The 19,450-nt window shown below is 43.0% G+C and overlaps 1 long non-coding RNA gene across 1 annotated transcript in view; it reads right to left on the bottom strand.

Moving 5' to 3' along the window:
- Positions 1 to 716: 716 nt before the first annotated feature.
- Positions 717 to 19,450, bottom strand: part of LOC138510317 (uncharacterized) — a 259,558-nt gene continuing 240,824 nt past the window's right edge. The window contains exon 2 of the long non-coding RNA XR_011280363.1: positions 717 to 5,921. This is a non-coding gene — a long non-coding RNA (uncharacterized lncRNA). The remainder of the gene's footprint in view (positions 5,922 to 19,450) is intronic.

Here is a 19,450-nt window from a genome sequence, read left to right as displayed (position 1 = left end):
TCTATGACAATAACTAGCAGAATGCTGGGCCTGTACGGCTTGCTCAGTGAGGGTTAATCACAATGCTTGCATTTAGCTTTCAGTAGTAATGAGCAAAATCATGCATAGGTGCATAAACCAACTGATCTAACCATATTGCGTGTTAGGCCTATAGCCTGCTGCCCTAGGAACTAGGACTGATGGCCTATTCGGAGAGTGCACTGATTGCTGACTGTCATAGCCTTATAAGATGGCTTAGCAATGCTTTGGTAGTGCTTAAACACTGAACAAAATGAGCTATATTAAACATGAGCCCTCATGAAGTTGCTTACAGAGAGTGAACTGCAATAATGGTGTTTAAGTTCCACTTTCGCAAGAGGCTTCACTGTGAACAGACACCGAGTCACAGAGGAAAACAGATCTGAAGGGGCGACCCTGGAAGGTGCAGATAAGGCTGCATTCTTAAGGAACGCTTCCCAGCCATAGATGCGGAAGGTGTTTTGCACAGCATGAAGGTTCTAGAAACTTGCGTCACTCTGATTGACAGACCTATGTCACGGTTTATTATACGGCACACACAAGTCAGGGATCTCCTTCCCCTACCATGAACGTGGCGCACAATAAAACGCTGTGATTTCTATATTTCAGGTCCTTTTTTGATAAGGCCTCCAACCCGTCTTGCACACAACCCCAACAAATACCCAGCGTCACAACGGACTAAGAACCAGGCCAGTATGTATTAATAAGATATTTATTCATATATTTATTAAAATCAAATTAGAACCAACAGATTACATCAGCCACCAATGTTGAGGCAACACAAAAACACAATAACTTCTGTAAAGTGACCAGGTTGAGCAGGGCCATCTTAAGCACTTTTGGGGCCCTGGGCACAGACATCTTTGGGGCCCCCCTCCACCAAACCAAAGGAATTAAGGGATCAAGAATAATGGTCGCAACCCCCACCCCCACCCGTTGCGCTCACAACCCATAGGTTGATATGCTGTCTCGCAGCATAATAAGCACGTTTACTCCCTTTAAGTCCCCTTACCTTCTTCATTCTTGCTCTAATCAGAATGATAAACAAGTAGCATTTGAAGACCAACATTAGCAGGCTATGAATAGTTTACTGCTCTAGTGCCTACAGGATAATTGTTATCAATAGCATCCAGGAAGGTATGCAGCCTGTAGTATTAATGCAGGACCGTATGTAAAAGGTACATGTCACCCATAATAGACAGAGAACTCACATTAGCTGCCTCACAGAATGCAAAAGTGCTCATGCATGAACGGAGGAGAACGCTACACATGTCGTAGCATGGATAGTGGATGCAGATTAGAAGCTACCAGAAAGGTGTCTTTATCCAGACAGATTGAGATTAGAAGTGGGATATGGTTTTCAAATAGTGTTGAGATTAGATATCAAAGGAACAAATGCCTGTGGTGTGCAATATAAATATGCTCATTATTAAAGTGGAAGCAACCCTACAGCCAGTGAAACCATGAATACTTCTTTTATGAAGATCATACCATGAGAAGGAAATCACTCTGAAAGGCTGACAATTTGAAAGGTTTAGGGACTGGCAATATAAGATTAAATGAGATGTCCAGGATCACACATTGGTTAAAGCCTGAAGGGGTGAAGCTGGGATGTGTGCCAACACTGCAATATCTGCATTTGAACACTTTCTTTCCCAGTTCTTACAATTAACTAAAACAATCTAATTTTATAAAATCGGACTTGGAATTTACAAAAATCACATTACCAAACATGACCATTTTTAACAAAATATTATAGAAGGGTTCTATGCAAAATGGGAAAGGTTCTAGCTTCATTCTCTCCATCAACAAGGGAAGTATATAAGTACCAGCATAGCAATCAATGTGATTTAACAAATGTAATCTGGGTTTGTCTTTTTTAGCTTTAAATACTTCCAAAACAATGGCTTGTGACATTTTAATTTATAAACGTGCATAAAAACCTTTACCTTTTACCAAAAAGCTAACCGCTTTTTGTGTCAAACAAGCAGACCTTGAAATATGCTTGCCTAAGGCCTGCCACATCTGGTCCGCTCTCTTATGTCTACCACCCCTTCCACTCAAATGGTCTACATAAGAAGAAAGATCAAGTAATGGGCTAAACAATGCCAGAAGCATGCAAGAAGGCAAACCTCACAGAAGACAGCAAAGTAATGTAAGATATATTAGATGATTTGACCAGGATCACTGTATCGTCTGCTGGCAAAGCCAGGATACAAACATGAATGCTTTTGTTCCATAGTCTTGAATTTGGATACTTATTCACCTCTCGGACTAACAGTTTATGCCATCGTTGGAGGCGACTGTCTAGGTTTTACAACACCTCATCTGAACAAACCAATTTCTAGACCTTCACCATACGGACAACATGTTAGTTTTTATAGCATTCCCTATCTGGTATAGGTACATTGCTGATACCAGCAGATGTTCTGCAAAACCAAGTACACATGCAGGCAGTTTTACAAACTTCAGACATAGGAAAAGCTCAGCCAGCCTTGCTGGAATATGATATTCTAATTTTGCACATGAACACATATCTCTGTAATGGGTGCTTCACACACTGAGCTAACTTCTGAACCATTGTCACACTCAATTTATCAATATGCATTTCACTGTTGCCTATTGCACATGATCAACATAATTCCCACAGGAAGGAAAGAATGCTACAGAGTTGTGCCGTAAGGAGCACACAAACTATGTATACCACAGTGAACACAGAAAGAAATTCATGATGAATTGATCAAGGCAGAATGTACTTTCAAAACAGAAAGGCAATGGGTTTAAGGACTCAGCAGCACCCCATAAAATATCCTGATGTGTGCTATTTAAGACTGGTTAACAATGTAATCTTACTTCTTCAGATCAGGCAGCCTTTTGCCCTCCTATAAAGAAGTCTCTGAGGTTGAGATATACTGTCACACATACTTCCTTTGAAATTACAAGACAGAATAAGAACAATTCAACACACAATGATAGGACAATGGTTAAACGCTCCCCCAGCGACCCTCACCCCCCAAACATCAATTGGGTTTGATTCCTTTGAGTGGAAGGCAGTGGCAGGGAGTAGGAATGCAAGGGGAAAATCGTTTTTTCTGTGTTGTTCACGGAAACAATATGGGAGACAGAGAGGACAGGGAAAAATTTGTTTGGCAAAGCACAATTGTTTTTTTAATTACTTATCACAACTGCTATGGGAAAGAATAGAAAGGGAGGGAATTTGTTTGGCTTATACTTAGAATGACAGGCAGGGCTTTAGAGAATACTAGTCAGCACACAAGTAAAGACTCGGATTTTGGAAAACTTAATCACAACAACATTAAAGAGGATTCAGGGATGCAGAGGGAAATATTTGTTTTGCCACACCTGACAATAACACACACAGGTTTACATTTATGATCAGAACAGAATGGGGGAAACGATTTTGGGATGTTTCACACAATTTCAATGGGGAAAGAAAATGCAAATGGGAATTTGTTTTTACCTTACAATGGGGAAATGGGAACAGAATGGGAAAATGGGAACAATTTCGTTTGTACCTCACAATGGGGAAATAGGAACAGAATGGGAACAGTGCTTTTTGAAGTTAATTCTATTGGCAAATCGTTAGGACTATACCAGCTCACAAAACACTGGGAAAAGATTGTTGGTTTCAAATTCCACTAATACAGATCCCATGGATTCAATGTGGGAATTAATTGATTTACTTTGATAAATAGACTAAGGATCTATACAGGCAAATGGGAGATTCTTCAATGGGGAAAGGACTGAAATACACAGGCAAGGAGATTCTTCAATGGGGAAAGGATTGAAATATACAGGCATGTGGATTTTGCAATGGAAAATTATCTCAGGCAATGCAACAAGAATAAAGGACCTACACACTCTATGGATTTTGGGGTTTAGTTCTACTTACAGGAGAGGTCAGGACACTGCCGGGACAGCAAACGGGGGCCAGTCAAGGTCTCTGCTGAGTCTTCCTAAGGGTCCCAAGTAAGCTTCTAATCTCCTGGCTCCTCTGGAAGATTTAGGCCTTTCACTGCTGGGATGTTTCTCCAGATTTCGACAGCCGATCACCTCATGGTATTAGTGGGAAAACGTCCTGCTCTGACGCGGGCAGACTTAGTTCTAGGGCAAATGAAATAACTGACTTGTCATAGTTCCTGCAGAAGGGATTGGTTCATGCTCCAGTACCTCACTCTCAACTGTGTGCTGATAGGCCCAGAAAATGTGGGGATGCTTTGGGACACCAAGGGAGGAGAGCACTTCATCATCTCACTTGACAGGTAGGCCTGCTCAGGTTTCTGCACATACAATCTCACTACCTTTGCAAATACCCTTAACTTCCACGTGTCAACAGACATGAATGCATTTCTGAAAACAACATTTTGCTGCAAGTCCAATGACACTACTCAGAAGTCTGTATGTCATTCCTGTGCAGACCTGCAGTTTTTCTTCATTTACTCCATACTCATATCAGTGAAAAATATGGCCCTTTATGGGCGCCATACTGATCATATTTGATATGCTTTACCAATTTTTCGCATCACTAGTAAACACTATAAGGCCCCAATCACATTTTCCTGAATAACTTTAGATATGTTCACCTCACAAAAATTGTTTTGGGATAACCAGAAAGGGTTAACTGTCACCTTTCCAGAAAATCCACAACAACTATTGTGCTTTAAATATTGTCAATTTTACATGGTAAAAAGCATTTCTCCCTTTTAGACAATGGGCAGCCAAACCACTCCTTGGCTCTGGCCCCCACCCTTCTCCCAGTTTCAATTTCCCTGTTCATGCCTGTGACGTCAAGAGAGGATTCTGTGTTTATATTAGCTCAGTCCTTCAAGAGCTGATGAGCACTAATGCACTTTTCATTGCAGCTTGCGTGACCCGCAGGTCATAAAGGCTAGGGAACAGACCTGTCTTTATCTTGTCCACCCCATGGATTTGACCTATAAAGTATCTTTAAGTTGTATTTTTAAGGGAAGACACTAAGGTTTGAAGTTGCAGGCCCAGATCTCCAGGACAACCGGGACCCTGGAATGCAGTTTCACATCTTGAGCAAGGAGAAAAAAAACAAATGGCAAGCAGCACAGGACCTTACAAACTCAGCCAAAGATTGCCTTTTAACTTCACATTTCACTTTAAAATGAACTCTTGGCAGGCACACAGTTTTACATGTATACGTGACACTACCAAGTTGTTCCCTGCATACAGTGGTTAAATGAGGGCATCATAATCACATTTGTAGTGGCTTTGGTGAACATTTTGTTTTGCAGATTGTCACTTTGGAGGAAACATGAAAAGATATTTTCACACATGAGAGAAACTTCATTTGACTGCAGCTGCTTAAAACATAATCTTGGCATTTTCCTTTGAGATACTCTGCACTGCGGTTCTGTGCACTGTGGTTTTGTGGAATAACAGTCCAGCTCTTCATGGATTAGTCGAACTATCCTTGCAGTGTGTCTTTTGCTTCCTTTGTGAAAAGCAGTTGGCATCTTCCCATATTTTGCAATTAGCACATTTCCTTTCCTTGTGATTTCCTTTTTGCCTTATGTTCCCCATTATTTCAGGGCAGGCCAATTTTGGTTTTACTTAGGGGCAAGTCCCCTCATGGCTCTGTCCTCTTTATTTCTCGCATCCAGCAGCTATTTCACCCCACATATTCCCCCCTCTGGGCTCTTTGATGTCTTTCACAGAGAAAAGCAAGGAGAGAGTGGGGTGTCCATATCAGGGTGGCCTGGGTTCGTCCCAGGGATTTTGTTTAGAGCGCATCTGCTCTTTTCCTGGTACTGATGGAGTGGTGCTCTGATCGGTCCTCCACTCTTTTCGGATTTTTATTTTTTGGTTCGGTTTTTGTCCTTGGCCTCTCCCGTTCCAGCGGATCCTCCTCTGGCCTGTAGAGGTAAGAAGTTATTTAATCTTCCAAAAAGAAAGGAGAGATTAAGTATTTCATACAATACTATTTTCCGAGGTAGGGATATGAAAAATGGACAACAAAAGAACAATTGACACATCGCATTACATAACATTACAAACATTGTTTTACATGCCAATCTTTCAAAATAAGGATAATTGTTCTACTTCCTGTAAATGTATGATTTCTTCATCCGGGTTCCAATTCTTTTACATTTACTCTTCAGATGGTTCCTGGGCTCTACCCTCACTGGGTTCTTCAATCAGTCGCAATCTGCCTAGGATGACAGCTCTTCAACTGATTGATGTGAACCCATTTCTCTTCCGTTTGTTCTCCTTTAGGGATGCAGATCTTATAGGCATCTCCCAAGGTGCCGCGTCAGGAGGGGAGGAACATTTACTCTTTGGTCTGGTTCCTTTGAAAATTGTACAAGTAGACCCTGTCTCCTACTTGGTACTCTTAGTGGTCTTTAAGTCATAGTGGGCTTTGATCCCCTCTGCCGACTTTTCTAGATTTTGCTGAGCGTAAACAAACGCATGCTGCAGGTGCTTTTGCAAATTCTCATGAGCTCGAATGGTGACATTTTTGTCACAGAAGATGGTGTAGACCTGATGGCCATCAGGACAAGCGGTAGTTTGATGTCCCAGCTAGGCCCGGAGTCCGCCAAAAACTTCTTTAGGATGCCCAAAATCATTTTATTGTACCACTCAACTCCCCCACTCGAGGTTAGGCGGTAGGCAATGTGGAGTTTTCTCTTTACCTCGAGTATCTCCCACACCTTTGTCATCACCTCAATGGTAAAATTACTTCCTCAGTCTGACTCAATCCTTTGGGGAAGGCCGAAATGCGAGAAGATGTTGTTTCTGCCTTGCAATTTGGGGCCAGGAGACATTCCACCCATATGGTAAACAAGCATGTCACGGTTAACATATACTTGTTTCCTCTAGAGAAGCGAATCACGGGCCAGATTAAATCTAGTTGCAAATCTGACCATGGCAGTGCCATCCCCCTTTTCTGCAGGGGAGCTCGGTGTGTGAGGGAACTTGACTGAAAGTGAGCACACACAAGCCAACCCTTCAAATATTGGTCGAGGTCCTGACCCATGTGTGGCCTATATGCGACCTCTCGCAAGATTTCCAAAGTTGTATGAAACCCCCTATGACCGGCTGTGCCCGCATCATGGATGTGACTTAACATCAGGCTTCAGAATGAGCTAGGTACCACCCACTGGTCACATCCAGAGATGGATCTCCGTACCAACAAACCGTCATGGATTCGGAACATTTCAGAAAACTTCATCAAAACCCGGAGAGCCTCTTTCCCAATATAAAAGGATTCGGTCAGAGGAAAATTCACAGTGTCTTCAATGTGTTGATAACATTTCCCAATAATCGGAGCCCCTTTTTGTGCCATAATCAAATCAGCATCAGGGATTTCCTTACTCCACTGGGCAGTTGAGAGTTCATTTTGGGCAAGTGTTTGGGACCTGGTGACAGCAGCGACCTGGATTTCCCCCAGCATGGATTCAGTTTCTATAAGATCCCTGTGAATGGCTTCGGTTTTGGCCAACTGGTCAGCCAAGTCATTTCCAGTTTTGTATGGTACCTCTATTCTGGAGTGACCTTTGATCTTTTTTTGTCAGTAGATGGTCATCTCATTAGAGGTGACCAGATGATCAATGGCTTGTATTAATTTCCCATGCTTGAGCAGTTTGTTATTTGCACACAGCATGCCTCAATTTTTCCAATTAATCAGGTGCTCCACGAACCCATTTCTGACATAATCTTAATCAGTGATTATGACCAGTTCTTGGAGTTGGTGTTGCGCGGCAGTGAGGATGGCTTGTTGTACCGCCATCAACTCTGCCACCTGACTACTTTGGGAACTGATCTTGTACCCAGCAGAGGTCTCTGGGGCATCATTCACCCTGGAATTCCCAACGCCCGACACTAGTTCCTTTTCCCTGTGATTATCAACATGGTAGGAGCACCCATCCACATAAACTGTGGGTATCCCCTGGCACGTGTCTTCCTCATAGACTTTGTGCAGGGAAATTAGATACGCCTCCATGTTGCCTTTGGTTTTTAGACTTTTGTCCTCGAGACAGCTTTCTTGAGCACAGTCATGAAAGTCAGCCAAAACTTGCGCGAGGGGACTCTTCTTGTTTTGGCCATATCTGACCTCCACAGGAAAGCCTTGCATGGACAGAATCCAGGAAGAAATTCTAGAATTACTGCCGTTCCCTATTCGGATTCAGTCACTTTGGAGATATTACAAGGGCTGGTGAGGAGTCTCGAAAATGATGTGCTCCCACTGGATGAACGGGCAATCATTTTTCAATGGCCACACTGTTGCCAGGAGTGCCTTTTCACAATTGTTTAATTTTTCATCCACAGAGGACAAAGTCTTGCTTGGATACAAGATGACTTTGTTGACCTTGTCGTGCTTTTGGTGTAATACTGCTGTTAAGCAAGTATTTGAGAACCCTGTCTCCAAGAAGAACTCCTTGTTAAAGGCTTCTCTTCAGATTTTGCACAGAACTGGATAGGCCAACGTTTTTATTGATAACAGACACAAAGAATACAGCCTTTGTGTAGAGAAAATGAAGGTCAGCTATACTCAAGAATGCCGAGAGCACAGAACTGCAGGAAGGTCCCAGGAGAGTGGAGGCAATCTGCTCACTGGTATGAGAACTACAAAGTTCCTAATATTAGGACAAACAGGGCCTCAGCATGAACCGCACCAATCCAGGAATGCCAAACTGTACTGCTAGTCACCAACTGGGCCTTTTAGGGAAGAAGGCAGAATTAAAGTAGGAAACCATCTTCATGGGACACGAAAATGCCTTCCAAGGCTGAAGAAAAATATAACCGAGTCCCGAGGAGAGTCCCAGTCTACTCCAGTCTCTGTACGAGTGAGGAGCTACAGCAACGTTGTGTGTTTGTGGATTCGCTTATTACCAATTACTGTTTCTTCAACTGGGCTCTGCCTAATAGCAATGTCTGGGAGCGCGTGCCGTCACGCGAGCCTCTGCCTCCTTGTTATGATTCCAGGCAGAGGGGTTCATGTGATGGCAGTGACCGTTAGAATACGGCAGATTGATGAGTGGTTGTTCCGGTGGGCTCGTATATATTAAACTAAAGTTATTACCTTCCTACTGCCTCCGTTGCTTCACTACATTTGGCGACGAGGATCAAGGCCTTGTGGCGAGCCCGTGACGGAGGACACGCAGCAAGACTCACAGGCGCCCGCCCAGGTCATCGGACACAAGTGGGTTCCGGCGCCTCCTGCACCTCCTGGATCCAGGGAGAGAGTGCAGTGTGAGGCGCCGGCGGGGCCTGCTGCCAGCTCGTTTTGCACTGTAAGAGGCATCGAAAAGTGTTCCCAGGAACTCTGTCCCCGCTCCCGTCCTTTGGAGTTGTTCAGGTGAGGAGGGGCACTGGGAGAGCGGGGAGGAGTTTGGGGTGAAAACGAAAGGGGCGATCCTTCCGACCGCAACAGCAACTTTGCATGCAGTGAAGCTCCCATGCAAGCCATGCCCCTCGGCACGGCCATTTTATTTTGGAAAAATAAGCCCAATTGCCTCACAGAAACAAGGAAGTAAATAAACATTTGCACTACATCAGAACAGTGCCGGAATGTGAAAGTCCACATTAAAGAGTACACAGAAGCATGTAATGTGAGCTGTGCAAGAACATACAGTGAAAGGATATATATTAACAATATACTGCTGCAAAATAGGTAAAAGTGATGTACTGAGCAATATAAACACTGCAAAAGTTTGGAAAGAGACTTGAATCTTAAAAACGTGTAAGAATGGCTGCAGCTAGTATGGCCCCACCTCCACCTTTCTTAATGGAACCAGGTGTCCCACCTATAAGGTGGGACAGGTGGAAAAAACGCTTTGACACTTACCTGGTAGCAATTGGAGGAGATAAATTTGCTGCTACGAGAAAGGAAGCAATACTCTTGCACAATCTAGGCACGGAGGGTCGTAGTGTCTATGATGGGTTGCCACAACCTCCACAAGAAGGTCAAGGGGATGTGGATCAGTATACTCTGGCTGAGAAGAAACTGCAAATTCATATTGAGGCAAAGAAGAACATAATATTTGAAAGGCATAAGTTCTTTCAGAGAACACAAGATGCTAGTGAGCCTGTGGAGAATCTTATTGCATCATTAAGATCCTTGAGCCACACATGTGAATTTGGTCAGTTAACGGACTCACTGATAAGAGACCAGGTAGTACGTTGTACAAATAGCATGAAAATTCAAGAGAGACTACTGACAAAAGATGTGTCCCTGGCGGTAGCAGTGGAGACTGCCAGGAGCATGGAGCAGACTCATAAATATGTGTCGACTATGAAAGGAGAAAAGCAAGAAGGGGAGGTGGCGGCAGTAAAAGGTTTCAGGAAAATGACGATAAACAAAGAGACCAAGTGTTATAAGTGCGGCAGCAATCGGCATATTTCCACAAGTGCATTCTGTCCAGCAAGGAACATTTCATGCTTAAAATGCAAGAAAAGGGGACATTTTTCAAGAGTTTGCTGAGATTCGAGTCAAGTGCAGTACATTGAAACTGGAGCAAGAGTTCCTGAACACGAAGAGAGTGTGAGCACAGTCCAAGGAAATCAGGGCAAGCATGTGTTGGAGATAGCAGAAGTATCGAATAGAGGAGGTGCTCCCACTGATGTATTTATGATAAATGGAAGAGTTGTTACACTGAAGGTGGATAGTTGCTCACCTTGGACTCTGGTATCTAAAAGAACATATGAGAGCTGTCTGCAGGGCTCACTCACCGAACTGAAACAACACAGCATAGAACCGTATGCGTATGGCAATGTAAAAATTGAGGTACTGGAGAAGTTCCAGGCAACCATCAAGTACAAAGGAAGGAGTTGCGAGTCAGAAATATATGTAACACAAGAAGGTTCTTCTCTTTTAGGATGGGGTGAGCAATACAAATTAGGCATTCGAATCCAAGCGAATGCGGAGGAGCCAGTTACAGTTGCAGAAGTAAAGGACAAGTGGGAAAAAGAATTTGCGATGGTGTTCCGAGAAGAGTTAGGAATGCTCAAAGGGTTTGAGTCTGAAATACGGTTGAAAGATGGAGCAATACCGAGAGTTCATAAAGTGAGACCGGTACCCCTTGATTTGAGAGAGAAACTGAAATCAGAAATTGAGACTTTGCTGCAGAAAGGAATCATAGAGCATTGTGAGAGCTCGGAATGGTTATCTCCTATTGTGGTGGCCGCGAAACCAAATGGACAGATAAGACTCTGTGTAGACATGAGAGATGTAAACAGGAACATACTTGTTGACAGACATCCATTGCCGATAATTGGGGAGACATTATCAATTCTTAAAGGTGGCAAAGTGTTTTCGGTGATCAACCTTTCCCAAGCATATCACCAAATTCTCTTGAGGGAAGAATGCCAACATCTGACTGCGTTCGTAACGCCATTCGGTACATTCAAATATTGCAGAATGCCGTTTGGGCTAGCCTCAGCGGCTTCAGTATTTCAGAGAGTGATGGACACTGTCTTGGAAGGGATAAAGAAGATTATAGTGTTTCAGGATGATGTGCTATTATATGCAAGTAGTGTATCTGAGCATGATGTGATTTTAACTAATGTTTTGAGTAAACTGTCTGAAGCTGGTTTGACAGTGAGGAGAGATAAGTGCAAAATTGCTATTTAGAGAGTGGAATACCTTGGGCATGAAATTGATGAGTCTGGAGTGAAACCAAAGAGAAGTTTGGTGGATGCAGTAAAGAGTGCGCCAAAACCGTCTAACAAGGATCAAGTGAGGTCCTTTTTAGGTCTTGATGAATACTATCATAGGTTTGTTAAAGATTTTGCTATGGTTTTAACTCCCATAAGGATGATTCCCAAAAAGGGGCCCAAGTTTGATTGGTCTCCAGAGTGTGATGCAGCATTTGAAAACATTAAGGAGGCGATTAGTGAAGCTCCCTCAATTGGAAGATTCGATCCATATGATAAGACAGTATTAGTAGTAGACACAAGTATACTGGGTCTGGGAGCCACATTAGTACAATATGACAAGGATAAGAGAGAAAGAGTAATTGCATTTGCATCTAGGGCATTGGAGGGAGTGGAGTCGAAATACTCAGTTATTGAACGAGAGACATTGGTTATGTTCTGGGCCATTATGCACTTTAAGTATTTTTGTGGGGCAGGCAGTTCGTCGTTAGATGTGACCATAAGCCGCTAGTGCAATTATTTAAAGTGGTAGGTGGGCTTTAGGTTCACCCAGGATAAGTCAATGGGGTCTAGGACTGCATGCATATAATTTTGAGGTGAGTTTTCTCCCAGGAAAGAAAAATATAGTGGCGGACTGCCTATCCAGGTTGCCGATGGAGGGTACTGAAGTTGAGGTTGATGATGGTAGAATGGAAGAATTTGTAGTAGCAGAGGTAATGGAAGCGGTCAGTCAGGAAACATGGTCGCAGGGAGAAGAATCTGATCAAGAACTAAAGTTAGTCAAGGATTGTACAGTGAAAGGATGGCCCCAAAAGAGAACTTTGGAAAGGAAATTTGATGTATGGTGGGAGCTCAAGGAAGAATTAAACATTTGTGAGGATACATCAAGGAGAGGGAGGTGTATTGTTCCTCCTGAATCTGTCAGGTCAAAGTTGTTAGAACTTGCTCATGAGGGTCACCCGGGGGAAGAAGCTATGAAAAGAAAACTGCGCCATAACTACTGGTGGCCACGGATTGACAAGATGACTGAGAAGTGGGTGAAAGATTGTATGATCTGCCAGACGAGTGGCAAAACCAAAGTTGTGCGTGAGACTCCAATGATTTCTAATCCTGTCGTATTCAACCTTGGTCCAAAGTTGCAGTGGATATCATGGGTCCTATAAAGGGTTTAGGAGGAGGTCTAAGGTTTTGTTTGTGCTAATTGATTTTCATTCAAAATGGGTTGAGTGGGAGGCGGTCAAGGAAGTCACAGCTAAAGAATTGATAACATTTTTAGAGAAAGTGTTTTTTAAAGAAGGGGTACCAATGGAAATTGTTTCAGACAACGGGGTTCAGTTTGTGTCAGAAGCTATGAAAAAGTTCCTCAGTAGTTATGGCATAAGACACATCAAAACGGTGTTGTATCACCCAAGAGCGAATGGTCTTGTGGAGAGGGTCAACCGATGGCTGAAGGAAGGGTTGCAGTTAGCTATGAGAGGGGGGCAACCGTGGAGAGAGGTGTTGAATTTGTTGACGTGGAGTTATATAACCACTCCACATTCAGTGACAGGAGTATCACCTTTTGTATCTCTGAAGAGTAGGGAACCATGGACTAAATTGTGTCCGGGGTGGTTGGGGATTGCCAAAGTGGTCCATGTGGATAGAGAACAAATAATGAGACTCATAAATGCCAGTCAAGAAAAGAGTACAGCTGATTTCAATGCTCGCGAAAGAGTAAAGGAACGTGAGTGGAATGTGGGAGAGAGGGTGTACGTAAAGAATTCCAGATTGGTAAACAAAGGTTTTGAAAGTAAATATTTGGGGCCTAAGAAGATATAGGCGGTAAAAAAGTCAGTGGTGATTTTGGAGTGAGGACAAGTGTGGTCAAAAGGAAGAATTGCGAAAGTGTATGGGATGAATGAAAGAGTGGAGAATGCAGGGCAGCCAAACAGGAAAGCAAATGTGAATGAAGAAAAGAGTGGTGGGACAAAATTGGGTGTTACTTGTAGGCTGAGATTTAAACCAGCATGGATGAAGGACTATATGTCATGAACCACAAAATCTTTGTGTTATGATAAATGTGATATTTCTATACTGGTTCTGATATCTTTATTGGTTTTACTTTTGTGTTATACGTTTGTTCTAAGTATCTGATATTCATGCATTGTTATTATATTTTATGTTTGGGGTTAATTTGTTTTCATAAGGGGGAAGATATGTAGAGAATAGCAATGTCTGGGAGCGCGTGCCATCATGCGAGCCTCTGCCTCCTTGTTATGATTCCAGGCAGAGGGGTTCGCGTGACGGCAGCGACCGTTAGAATATGGCAGATGAAGGAGTGGTTGTTCCGGCGTACTCGTATATATTAAACTAAAGTTACTTTCCTACCGCCTCCGTTGCTTCACTACAGTGTACGCGTGCGCGGAGCACCGTGCGGAGTCCCGAGTAGAGTCCCAGTCTACTCCAGTCCACTTCAGAACCACGGTCCCACGGCAAAACTCTTTGATTGCTTGCCCTTAAAAACATGAACGGGAGCAGCAGCAGCTGCACGATGGGCCCACAGACGCAGCTAAAGCAGCTAATCCAACTTGATTCTGAACGTCAAGGCTCCCCTTCTCAGATGGCATCTGCTAGTGCTGACCCCGTTGCAGCTGTGGCGCGTCGTGAACCTGCAGAGGTAAACTCTGGGCTATTAATCATTTTACCTCACTCTCAGGACATGTTAACTGAGCAAGTGCACCCAGTGATACACAAGGTGCCAGCGCTAGCCACATTGACATTGAATACCATAGAGGACAAAAAGCTTTTGGCACGCTTTGGAATCAAGCCCATAGAAGGCGCGTGTATGCGGCCTGCTGTTATACTGCCACATGTGCCACGTTCGGCTGCATTAATAGAAGCCACAACGAACTCCTCGGCCCACAGCACAAACACAGTCGTGTATGAAGGTTCCCGTGCTGGTGCCCCAGATACCTGGGTGATTCCTCTAAACGGTATAAATGGCGTCAACAAACAAGCTTAGTTTCTCCACTCATTAACTATTCCCACTAAAGCGACGCTGGAGGCGATTGTGGTGAACACAGCATCGTTCCACTCCTCCTTTGATGTGACGGCCACAGAGCTACTGCAAATTGAAGTGTCTTTAGAAAATCCTAATGCGGCCAAATTTGTATTTGTGCCTCCAATTAGACCACTTGTGCCCTTGCTGGACTTAAATAACTCGGCTGAGTTACGTGGCCCAGAGCACATATTACCAACAAATGAAGGTTCCGAGTCTGGCGTGGAACCAAATTCAAACGTACGATTAGACGCACGGAAAAGAAAAACGGCACTGCAACAGGCTATTTCAGCGACATCAAGCGACAGCAGTGAAGTCCTAAAAGGGAGACCTGAAAGGCCAAACCAGCAATGCTTTGATTCAAGCATAATCTTTGCAAGCAGCAACTTTTCAAATTATGTGGGCACACCTCATAACCAAACAACCGTAGTTGCACTGCAGCGACATCAGTTACAAATGGAAAAGAAGATGCAAAAGCCATTAGTCAACACACCAAGAGTCTGTGACCTCGTGGGACGTGAGGCACGTCTTACCGAGAGGCTAACCGCGGATTATCAAGCAATCAAAGAAAAGCTAATACAAAGCTTTGTCAAGACGCCTATCGATAAACCCTCATGCACAGGTACTTGTGGGCGTAATACATCTGAATTTTCAAATCGGCCTAAATTTGACTCGGTGGCGTCATCTTTGACTCATCCGCAGAGTTTAGAGCAGCGCAGTGCGACGAAGAAGAGTCACTCCTCTTCTAGTGATAACTCGCCACTTGCCGTCGGCGTACTTAGTACAAACCAAACAAATAAGGTTGCAACTGAGGTGGAGACCATCTTGCAATGCAATGTGAGACAGATGCCATCGGAAGATCAAACACATGGGCCTCATTACGACCCAGGCGGTAAGGGGTTAACGGTGCCGTAAAAGGTTGCAGTGCCGTTAACCCCTTACCGCCTAATTACGAGGTCCCTTTGAGGGTCGCTACCTTAACGGCTGGTTTTTACCAGCTGTTCAGGATTGGACCCGCAAAGGGACCTTGGAGGTAATTACGGTACTGTAATTTGCGGTACCATAATTACCGCCTTCCCCATTCCCATTGAGCCCTATGGGGGCAAAAATGGGAATGGGGAAGGGCCAATGGTGAATGGGGAATTACCGCCCCGCCAACCTTGGAATGGGGCGGTAATTCCGCCATCCAGCATGGCGCAATCAGTAAAATACTGACATCAACCATGTCGCTAATAGCGCCATGGTTAACGCCTGCGTCATAATGACCATGAAGTACCACTGCATTCTGTATCTGTGAAGTTGGCTCAGGAACAACAAGACAAAACAAAACAAATCTCTCAGTGGCTGCGGGCATCCAAATCCATAACAATGTTCTAGCAGCCACATCCTCTTATTCCTTTTGTGAAACTATATGAAAGCTTAAATGAGTCCATAAAAGATCAAGGAGCCCAAATTACTAATTTGATCACAAAAGTAGAATCAATGGAGCAATTAAATGGCGTCCTTCAACAAAGATTCGAAAGAGAATCCGATATTTCATCACAATGGCATTATCGGCTTGGAGATCTGGTGACAAGTGCACAGGCTGACAACTCTACTCTTATGTCTGCAACCTTAGAATGTATGAAATGGCTGAGACATAATGTTCACCTGAGTCATGAACAGAATCATGGACAACGAAGCAGAGAGGTTGTTAGCACTAAAAACAGTGTACCATCCTCAAGCTCACCGCCATTACTCGAACCAGCTCAATCATCATCAAAGGTCGCCCAACTTGAAAATCCTACAGCAACAGATGCAAGTGAGGTAATTCACAGAATCCCGGCCATTATGGCAGAGTCAGTTATCGATCTTTCAATTCCATCGTTGTCATCTGATGAAAGAAATAGCAGTGATAAAATGAGGGAAAATAAAGCTGCAAATGAACTAATAAAAGTCCCAGAGATGCCTAGTATGGCAACAGGTGCTTTTGATCATTATCTTACTGGAAAGAAGTTGACTTTTGATATATTCTCTGGACCAGTGAAGAATTTCCCTTCACTCATTGCTACGACAGCTAAAACGATTTCAAAAAAACAAGGACCGGGTATAAGTAAAGCAGCGACAAATCCAAGAAAAAAGCTCTCCACAAATGTGAAACAATTTGTTTGGAATCTGTCGACACCACAAAAGCTTGGTCTATTTGAGCGCAAATCACAAGGCCAATTATCAGATAGGTCAATCAGGTCACAATTGAATGAGCCGGAGACTCAGCCTAATGGTGCAAAACCTTCGGTAAATCATAAACAAAATCCAAATAAGCGGCCGAGATTAGACTCTGACACACATCAAATAGATGCCGAAGAGGGCTCTGTGGATCTATGCGATCTATGCGATCTATCGACTATTCTATTGATTCCGTTTACTCTATTAACTCTAGAGATTAAATACATTCGGAAGGAAAGCCAAAACGCAGCCTGGAGCTAAAATCAGGTTTGGACCAACGACCAAGCAAGAAGCCGGTGGATGGAAGAAAAGATCCTATAGTACCTTTAGTTCCATCTAAAAAGATTTTTACAACTAAACAACACATGGTTAGACCAGGCTTCACCACGAAAGAGAGGTTGGACATCGTCCCAAAATCTAAATCCTAGAATGACCGCTGCTCAATGGAATAAACATCAATCACAGACAACAAAAGACCATGAAAAGCATCAGACAGAGATGAGACATCAAGTATGGAAAATTAGGGTGGAAAATCTGTTCCCAGAGTACTGTGATGTGAACTTAAATAGAAGAAATGTGATGAAATTACTGCATAACATTCCTTCTCTACATACAATCACCACAGAAGATATATTGATTGTGGAATACATCTTAGAAAACTCGGCCGACAAGGTGTTGTTACATATTAGATCAATTGCTGTAGAAAAAACCCTACTAGCGGCAAGGGACGAGCTTCTATCTTATGGCTTTGAAGAACAATCTGAGAGAAGTCGTAACCAATCTATAAAAGACAAAGAGCTAAATACATCAAACGACTGCCGGCGTAATGACTTGAGGAGCTATTTTGCTTTAAGAGCTTCTCGGTTTCCAATGATAACTACTCAGAAAGACTCAGAAAGACTCAGATGCAATTGAAAGACGAGTTGAATCTTACAAAGACAACCAAGCATAACTCTCAGTAAAACTGGGGGCTGAAACATGAAGGATATTATCCTGGAACACTAGAGGTTTTATCCATTTGTTCCAAGACTTTCCTATCCCGCTGGCAAATAAATGTATTATCTGTTTCCAAGAAACATGGCTGCGGGAGACACCGGTAAAAGATGGATACACCATTCTGCTAAACAAAGCTGAGAAAAATCAACGTGGAAGACCTTTTTCCTGACTGATCACAATGGTGAATAACTCAAATGGATGGGAGATATTACAAACTTTTACTCCAAATATCTTTGTACAAGGATCTTTACTCCATCTAACATTGTTTTCAACTGTGCATTCCCCTCAGTTATTACTTATAAACCTATATTGGAACCCTGCGATGATCTCAACGGTATGCTTTGTTAAATCTGTGATGGTAATAATTGACCCTTGTATAACATCTTGCAGAGACCTAACAATATTAATTTGTGGAGACTTTAATTTCTCATGGTTTGAGGCAGCACATCTGACCCCATCGCAAACTGGAACTACATACACAAGGGGCGACAAATGGAGGGATGCCATGCAAGCGAGGAATTGCGGGATGGTTAATGGCAACATTCAAAGAGACATCCCCCCAAGACCCACTTGGCAACAAGCTAATAGTCAGAAAATACTAGACTATATCTGGATCTCTTCTACATTCTGGCCAAAAGTAGATAGTCTGTTAATACTTAAGACCCACAACAGTGATCATAGTCTATTGGACCTAACCTGTGTAGTCGAGCGAATATCAACTGGGTACCCCTACAGCTATCCAGTGGAGGCAAATGAGGGCAAGAATCAACTACAAATCGAAGATCAGCACATCTGTATGTTGAGCAATCGACTGAAGGATGAAGTAACAAATATCACCGAAAAGTTAAACTATGCGCCGTTACTTATGCAATTTTGCACCAAAAAGGTGATGTGCAACTCTCAGCATCAACAGAAAAGATATGCCTTTAGTGAACAGGTCAATCAGAAGAAAAAACAAATGCACAAGAATATCAGACAACTAAAAAGGAAAAATAGCACAATCATTGACAAAGTAGGAGCAATCAAAATCTGCAAAATGCAATATCGAAACTGGCTAAAATCCTTCAAAATAATTAGAGATCAAGAATGTGCTGAACTAATTCTTGGGTTGATTATACAACGTAATTCCAGAGATATCTGGAACATTTTAAACTCGAATAACAGCCAAGAATCAAGTTTGGCCAACGGTATCTCTATGTTAACTTGGGAAAACCATTTAAAAAAACTCTTTTATGATGCAACGGCAAATGACAATATAGAGCCCTTGCTGTCCAGGGACCCCTGGGACGTATGTGAATCCATAGACAAAATAATTATACTGATAAAACAGCTAAAAAAATCTCATACTGCAGGACCCGACGGGTTAACGAACATAATGATAAAAGATAAAAAGGAGCTATGGGCTGGCTTTATTGTGGATTTATTTGAATTGATTTCAGTATCCAAGTCAATCCGAGCTCGTGGAAATCTGCAGTAGTCATTCATATTTTTAAGAAGGGCAATATGGACAATCCTCCCAACTATCGCCCTATTGCCCTTTTGGACATA

The sequence above is a fragment of the Ambystoma mexicanum genome, chromosome 6p (genome assembly GCF_040938575.1).
Source record: "Ambystoma mexicanum isolate Mex_15411 chromosome 6p, UKY_AmexF1_1, whole genome shotgun sequence".
NCBI classification, from domain to species: domain Eukaryota; kingdom Metazoa; phylum Chordata; class Amphibia; order Caudata; family Ambystomatidae; genus Ambystoma; species Ambystoma mexicanum.
Note: the sequence above shows the minus strand (reverse complement) of the source record. Positions and strands in the feature narration are given on the sequence as shown.